We start from the raw sequence: 8,714 nt of genomic DNA on the forward strand, positions 1-8,714 counted from the left end.
ACCACTGCAAAACCATATCCTACCCACTGCCACGACAGACCACTGCAAAACCACATCCCACCCACTGCCCTGACAGACCACTGCAAAACCACATCCCACCCACAGCCACGACAGACCACTACAAAACCACATCCCACCCACTGCCCCGACAGACCACTGCAAAACCACATCCCACCCACTGCCCTGACAGACCACTGCAAAACCACATCCCACCCACTGTCCCAACAGACCACTGCAAAACCACATCCCACCCACTGCCCTGACAGACCACTGCAAAACCACATCCCACCCACTGCCCCGACAGACCAAGACAAAACCACATCCCACCCACCATCTTGGGACAAAAGAACTATGTCTCCGAGCAGGGAATAGGCCATTCAGCCCTAGCGCCGCCATTTAATACCATTATGGCTGATCTCATCTCGGCCTCAACGCCACTTTCCCGCCCACTCTCCATTACACTTGCAACCCGTTACTGATGAAAGATCTGTCCGTCTCCTCCTGAAATGTATTCAAACCCTCTTTAAACGTTGACAGTCTGACCCCAGGACTGTATCCAGCCCAGACCTCTGACCAAATTTGACAGGAGCCCTGAGACCTGTCTTTACTGGCTCCCCTAACTGATTCTGAAGGCCGTAAGGATTAACCCCTCTCCATTCCAGAGCGTATTGGGACAGACCCCCTAAGAGCGAGCATGCCAAACAAATAACTAACTAGAACAAAGACCCCTGATGAGACATTGTACCCCTGACTGATGATACAGGTACACCTGACTGACAGTGGCCAGTCTCACTTGACTGGACTGAGCTCTGGCCCATACTTGCTTTCCATCACTGTGGTATTGTTGAATGAACGGGCTGTGTGCACACACACATGCTGTTAGCATGTGATTGATGTCTCAGTGTGACCCCCACCAAGCTGACCCTCCACACCCCATACAGATCTCGACTGCTATTGATGTATCTGTGTTAAGGAGCTGCACATTACAGCAAGTACACAAGCATTAAGGGAGCAGCCCCGAGACACAGCCAGATCCTGTCTGTGGCAAAACTGAAATTGACGGAGAAGCTCGGCAGGTCTGACAGCAGCTGTGGAGAGAAAGCAGAGTTAATGTTTTGGGTCAAGTGACCCTTCCTCTGAACTGATGGTAGGTAGGAAAATGTCAGTTTATATGCAGAAGATAGGGTCAGGGGAGGGGCTAAGGAGTAAATGATAGGTGGGGATAGAGTCCAAAGAGTGAAGAACAGTTGGACAGACAAAGGGATGGATAATGAACTGGAAGTGGAAGTGTTAATGGAGAGTGTTAGTGACTTACAATGGGTTGTGTGTATTGGCAGACCATGGTGCGTGAGGGTTGGAATAAGGACACGGGAGAGCTCAAGCCTGAAAGTTATTGAACTCGATATTGAGTCCGGAGAGCCGCAGTGGAAAATGAGATGCTGCTCTTCCTGCTTGCTCTGAGCTTCACTGGAACACTGCAGCAAGCCTGAGACAGAGATGTTAGCCCGGGAACAGGCTGGTGTGTTGAAGTGGCAGGCAGCTGGAAGCTGTTGTGGGCAGAATGGAGATGTTCTGCAAAGCGGTCACTCAGCCTATACTTCATTTCCCCAGTGTGGAGGAGACCCAGCGATACTAAGGGGATAGCAATCCATGTTTGCCACTGTTGGAACTGCTGAATCCTCCCAAACCCGGAACCATTCCTGTGCTTGTGTACTCTCTCTCCACAGCCTTCACATCCATTCTGAATGAAGGTATCCAAATTGCTTACTACACTCTATTAAGGCTTAACCCATGTTTTTAAAGGCCCATTATAACTTTATTTCATTTACTCTGCTCCTCTAGTTATGGAGGCTGGGCGCGGTATGCTGTGATCCTAAACCTATCCAGTCAGCATCAAGAGTCTACCTCACTCTGCTCCTGGACGTTTGGTTTGTAATCAGTTTCTTGGGTCTTCCCTCCAAAATGTAATGTTCTACAGATCTCTGTCTCATGTCTATGCCCTCTCATGCTCCATCACTAACCGCGACACAGTTGGCAATGATTCCAAGTTTTTCACATTTTTGCTCACAGATTCTTTTTAAGAAATGAATTTCAGTTTCTCAAACTGGCATTACTAAGATCGCCATTAGTAGAACTGCCCTGAAACTAAATTACAGGTCAATCTCTGCCAGGAAAAATTGCAAACGTCTCAGGAGAGAAACCTTAAAGTGAGTGCAAAAACAAATTATACTGGTTACAAACATGTCCTTAGAACACATGAACATATTCAAGATGGAGAAAATGTCCTCTTGATTGCTAGTCAAGAGCTGTTTTATATTCACAGATGTGGGCCTCGTTGGCTAGGCCAGCATTTATTGCCTATCCCTAATTGCCCAGAGGGCAGTTAAGGGTCAGCAACATAGCTGTGGCCTGGAGTCACATGTAGGAAAGACCAGGCAATGGTCTTTCCCTGAATCAAATTAGTCTACAAGATGGGTTTTTCCAACAATTGCACGGTCATCTTTAGACTCTCAATCCCAGAATTCCAATCAGTGAGGGAGCAGTCCATTTGTTGAACAATCTGTTTTCTCTTTAGTGAGACCTGGGCTGGAAAATGGTCAATCACTTTGACTAGGATGGGCCTTATTAAACACACAATGAAATGCCTGGAGAAACTCAGCAGAAACAGAGTCAACATTTCGAGCCCAGTGACCCTTCTTCAGACCTGTGTATCCAGAAGGAAATGAGAAAGCTTCATGATAGAATGGCCAATGGAGGATGAAATGGAAGTGGGGGGGGAGGGGTTGCAGCGCAGCTCTGAGCCAGCATGAGGCGTTGTTGATGGAGACAGCGTGAGAGATGTACATCTGGTGAAGTATGACACGGAGTGTGGATCTCAGGATGCGGTGGGAACAAGTTTTTGGGGAATGTTGCACATCACCTGTCATCCTGGGGCGGCACGGTGGCACAGTGGTTAGCACTGCTGCCTCACAGTGCCAGAGACCTGGGTTCAATTCCTGCCTCAGGCGACTGACTGTGTGGAGTTTGCACATTCTCCCCGTGTCTGCGTGGGTTTCCTCCGGGTGCTCCGGTTTCCTCCCACAGTCCAAAGATGTGCGGGTCAGGTGAATTGGCCATGCTAAATTGCCCGTAGTGTTAGGTAAGGGGTAAATGTAGGGGTATGGCTGGGCTGCGCTTCGGCGGGTCGGTCTGGACTTGTTGGGCCGAAGGGCCTGTTTCCACACTGTGATCTAATCTAAATCTAATCTAATCCTGGGTGGATTCAGAACATGAAGGATGAAACTTGAGTTGGAATGCATATGGGGTGTGTCTGAGCTGGAGGTGGTCACTGAGGACCGTGGGAAGTGGAAGTGAATTTTGGCAGACCTCTTGTCGAACACAAGGGTGACAAAGACAGTAATGATAGTGAACTAGAAGAAAGATTATAAATGGAAACTAATTGCCCATGAACATGGCCTCTACACCGGTGCGTCAGTGTGCAAAGGAGTTAGTGACAGACCAGTCAAAATGCTGTGTAGGGAAGGAAATTACACCATCGATATGGCCCCTTCCCCGGCACCTTCCCCTGCCACTGCAGGAAGGGTAAAACCTGCACCCACACCTCCCCCCCCTCCTCCGTCCAAGGTCCCAAAGGATCTTTCCACATCTGACAGAAATATACCTGTGCCTCCACCACTGTATCCATTGCACCCGATGTGATCTCCTCTACGCTGGGGAGACAGGACGCCAACTTGCGGATTGTTTCAGAGAACATCTCTGGGACACCCGCACCCACCAACCCCACCGCCCCGTGGCTGAACACTTCAACTTTTTCCAACCACACGGCATCAATGTGGACTTCACCAGTTTTCTCATTTCCCCTCCCTCCACCTTATCCCAGTTCCAACCTTTCAACTCGGCACTGCCCTCATGATCTGTCCTACCTGTCCATCTTGCTTCCCATCTCCGTTCCATCCTCCTCTCCGACCTATCACTTCCTTCCCACCTATCTGCTCCACCCTCCCCTCCAACCTATCACCTTTTCCCTCACCTTCATCGACTTATCGCATTCCCCCAGCCCCATCCCCCTTCCATTTATCTCTCAGCCTCCTTGGGCCACAAGCCCCATTCCTGATGAAGGGCTTATGCCCAAAACATCGATCTTCCTGCTCCTCGGATGCTGCCTGACCTGCTGTGTGTTTCGGGCACCACACTCTCGACCCCGATAAGGGATAACAACTTGTTTGTCAGAGGTGGTCGGATGACCGCACGCAGCCTCCCCGACCTCCTCCACCCCGTGGACGCATTTCCAGGTTTCTCTCAGCTGATGGGTGTCCGCTCACAATTCCTTGGTTTGTCCCGCCATTTGGGGGGGGAAGGAGAAGTTGAACTGTTCAGCCACGGGGCGGTGCCTGCTGGTGCCGGGGAATGGGACCCAATCTACGGGATTTGGAGTGTTGGACTGTTGGACTGGAGTGGACAAAGTTAAAAAAAATCACACATCACCAGGTTATAGTCCAACAGGTTTATTTGGAAGCATTAGCTTTTTCATCAGGTGATGATGAAGGAGCAGCGCTCTGAAAGCTGGTGATTCCAAATAAACCTGTTGGGCTATAACCTGCTCCTCGGATGCTGCCTGGCCTGCTGTGCTTTTCCAGCACCGCTCTAATCTAGACTCTGGTTTCCAGCATCTGCAGTCCTTGTTTTTACCCAGTTGATTTTTAACCCAGTCTACATGAGCACAGCAGTGACAGCAATGAAACCTGTGACTTCCAGGGCCAAGCTGCCAAATGAAGGCAGCCTGTGGAATCCTAATGAGCCTGTCAGAGGTGGTGGGCGAAAAGGGCAGCATCCAGATGGAAGCAAAAAAAACCCAAAATCTGTTCTCGCTACCTCCAGGCACTTCAGAGCGCCGCGGTTATGATACAGGGGCTTCCTTTCTGCGGGGTAATCCAACCCCGATCCTATTGTCCTGTCTGCATGGCAGAGCCTTTAATTCTCTCACCTCCAGCATTGATTTAACCCCTCAGTCAACACACATTTGTGTCTGCAGGCTGGGTGAGAACGGCGGCAGATTTGATGACAAAAGCTGTCATTGTCCGGTCTGTGGGACCCAGGGGAGAATAGCCCGCAGGCCAGGAGGACTGAAAACATGCTGTGAAAGACTGGTCCAAAACACTGCCTTCCTCTCAGCAACCTAGAGGACGGGTGCAGTTGAGAGCTTTGCTCCACGTGTGAGCGGAGTTGGAAACTCTACTCACGCCACAGAATCTGTCACATTCGGTACAAATTGATTCCTCAAGAGATGGGCAGTAAATGCTGGCCCGGCCAGCAACGCCCACACGCTGTGAATGAACAAAAAAAAAACTCGATTTATTGTTTGAAGATTGCACAGGGGAGAAAAACGATTCCCTCTGGTGAGTTGATGGGTAGATCTATTTTTTTAATTTCGGTAAAAGACCTGGAGGGCATCTGAAGAGAAGATCTTCTTTCTTGCTCACCGGGAATAATCCACCTGAACATACCGTGAGAGCTGATTGTATTAAATAATGTCTAAGGGGAGGTACTTGTAGATGAGAAACTCACAGACTTGTTGACAAAAAAGTAAACGTGTGGGACTGAGCATGATTACTGTTCCAAAGGTAAAAATCACATAACACCAGGTTATAGTCCAACAGGTTTCATTGGAAGCACTAGCTTTTGGAACATTGCTCCTTCATCAGGTGGTTATGAAGGAGCGGTGCTCCGAAAACTAGTGCTTCCAATTAAACCTGTTGGACTATAACCTGGTGTTGTGTGATTTTGAACTTTGTACACCCCAGTCCAACACCGACATCTCCAAACCATGACGTTCCAAAGGTAGTTAGCACAGAACTAAAGCTTCCATTTGTTTGATGTATCCACAATTTTATGATTCCAGTCCCACAACTTTCTCTCCCTCACACGTCACCCCCTCGCCCATGTTATTCCCGCTTCCCCATAAACTGCCACAGTGTTACATTTTGAGTTTTAATTTAACCTATTTTATCTGCACGGCCTGTTCCAAGAAGTTATTACACACGCCTGGAGCAAGATGGATTGTACCTGGGCCTCTCAGTCCAGGGATATGTACACTACCACTGTGCCACAAGAAGGTCCCTTCCTTACAGATTTTTAAAAAAAAATTAGCCTATTTTTCTAATCAACCTGTTCTGAGATGCTATTACACACCTTCAGAGCAGGTGGGCCTTGAACCTGGTGTCCTCATCTGGGGTAGGGACACTACCACCATGTTATCTGTGGTCCGCACATGAGCATTAGGAGCTACTCACAGGACGGGATTCACAGCTGAGTCCTATCCTGTTTTCTGGAAACATCCATAGATGTTCACTTCCTGTCACAGCAAGGCCGAACTTCCTTTTAGTCTCTAGCACCCAGCACCACCCTTTCTGAGATTGACACAGGCATCTCCAGGGACTGTCCCTGCTCAGTGGTTGACATAGCTGGGCACTTACCATCGGAGCTGTCCCTAACACTGACGTCTTTGCAAATAAACTGCCAAAATATGTTGTTGTGAATCAGTGAGACTTCCCTCCACAGGGAGCAAGGCGTTATCCGACTATCAGCTTCACTGACCTGCTATCCCTTCCTGTTAGGGGGCGGTGGAATGCCCTGCCAGCAACTGTAGTGGACTCGCCAACTTTAAGGCCTTTAAATGGTCATTGGATAAACATATGGACAAGAATGGAATAGTGTAGCATGGATAGGCTTCAGATTGGTTCCACAGGTCAGCGCAACATCGAGGGCCAAATGGCCTGTACTGCGCTGTAACGTTCTATGTTCTATGTTATGCTCACTTAGCGACACACAGCAAGGAGAAGGCCCTTCAGCCCCTCGATCCTGTTCCACCTTTCGCTGAGTTCATTGTTGATCTGAACCTCAACAACACTGACTAATTAAAACAGACAGCCAAACACACAGACACACACACACACACAGAAACACACTTACACACACACACAGAAACACAGACAGACAGACACACACACACAAACACACACACAGGCACACACACACAGACAGACACACACACACACACTCAGATTGATAGACTCCATGTAAGATTCTGTAAATCCCTTTTTTAGATTAGAATCAGTCCAAACACTGGGGCACAGACAGCCTCACACAGGACACCTCACACCTTCGATGCATTCTCTGGGCTGACATGGGCTGTTAAAGTTCACTTGAGAATGTAACTTTAAGAAAGTTCTGGAATTTACATACGAAAGAACTGAAACCAACATGGTCATTCTAAAGGATGAGAGATTTAACAAACAATCCAGGTCTTTTTCAATATATAATTTCAGTTACATCACACTAAACTTTTGCTATAAATTCTGTGTCCTACGATGCTATACTCCACAACCACCTGATGAAGGAGCAGAGCTCCGAAAGCTAGTGCTTCCAAATAAACCTGTTGGACTATAACCTGGTGTTGTGTGATTTTTTAACTTTGTATGCCCCAGTCCGACACTGGCACCTCCAAATCATAGTTAAAGCTTGAGTCATGTCAAAATACCTCAAGATTTTGTTGGAGGGTGCAATTATCAAACAACGTTTGACATTGAGGCCTGGAAGGAGATATTAAGGCAGGTGACCAAAATCTCGATGAAAGGGGAAGTTCTTCATGAATGATTTAAAGGACAGTGAGGCAGCAAAAGGTTTAGACACCGAATTTAAGGCCTAGCCTGGTTAGGGCAGATTGAAAATAGGAGCAGGAGTAGGCCATTCGGCACTTTGATTCATTATGCTCTTCCAACTGAAAAGCATGTTCCTGCTTTCCCACCCAATATCCTTTGATCCCTTTAGCTCCGAGTGCTAGCTCCAACCCCTTCTTGAAATCCAACAATCTTTTGGGTTACTTTGTTAGCGAATTTTTCAGGCTCACTGTTCTGTGGGTGAGGAAATTTCCATCCGTTTTAATCCTAAATGGTTTACCCACTATCCTGAGCATGTGACCCCTGGTTCTGGACTCCCCCAGTCATCGGGAACATCCTTCCTGCACCTACCCTGTCTAGTCCTGTTCGAATCTTGAGAGGGTTCTATGAGGTGTACCCCCTCATTGTTCTAAACTTTGGTGAATATAAATCCTAACCCTATCCAGTCTCCCTTCACCAAGCCAGGAATGACACTGGGGAAAACTGTCCTGCTCAAGTTTGAAATTGCGCTGTGCCAACTCTTACAGGCACCTGGCTTCAATTTACTGACAGTGCGGAGAGACAGCAGCTCGGACAGTGCAGTACCCCTCAGAACTGCACTGAAGGGTTCACACATAGACCCAGGAATGAAGCTCTGTGAAGGGCAATCTGAAACAGATGCTGCTTTTGCCTTGAGGAAGCATGAGATGCGAAAGCCCATTTCATTCCCATGATGTCCATGTCCCGTCTACCTTGTGATGGGGCACACCTCTCTCCTGTAAGATGTCCAACCTCTGTACGGACCAGAATAAAACCCATCCCAAACGAGAGCTCCTGGGTGTAGCATCTGGTCAGATGTCGATCTGTACTGGAGGTGACCTCAATGCTGGTCATTCTGCTTATCTGAAATTCGGCACCGATAGATTTCAGCATGCACTTGGATTACTCGGCACTGAATCACAAACTGTGTCTCTGCATCATTCATCTGAGCGTTATCTCCATCGCCTCTTTTGTCTTTTTAAAATTTTTAGACAGCTCCTGCCCATCCTCACATCATTG

The sequence above is a fragment of the Chiloscyllium plagiosum genome, chromosome 3, assembly GCF_004010195.1.
Source record: "Chiloscyllium plagiosum isolate BGI_BamShark_2017 chromosome 3, ASM401019v2, whole genome shotgun sequence".
NCBI classification, from domain to species: domain Eukaryota; kingdom Metazoa; phylum Chordata; class Chondrichthyes; order Orectolobiformes; family Hemiscylliidae; genus Chiloscyllium; species Chiloscyllium plagiosum.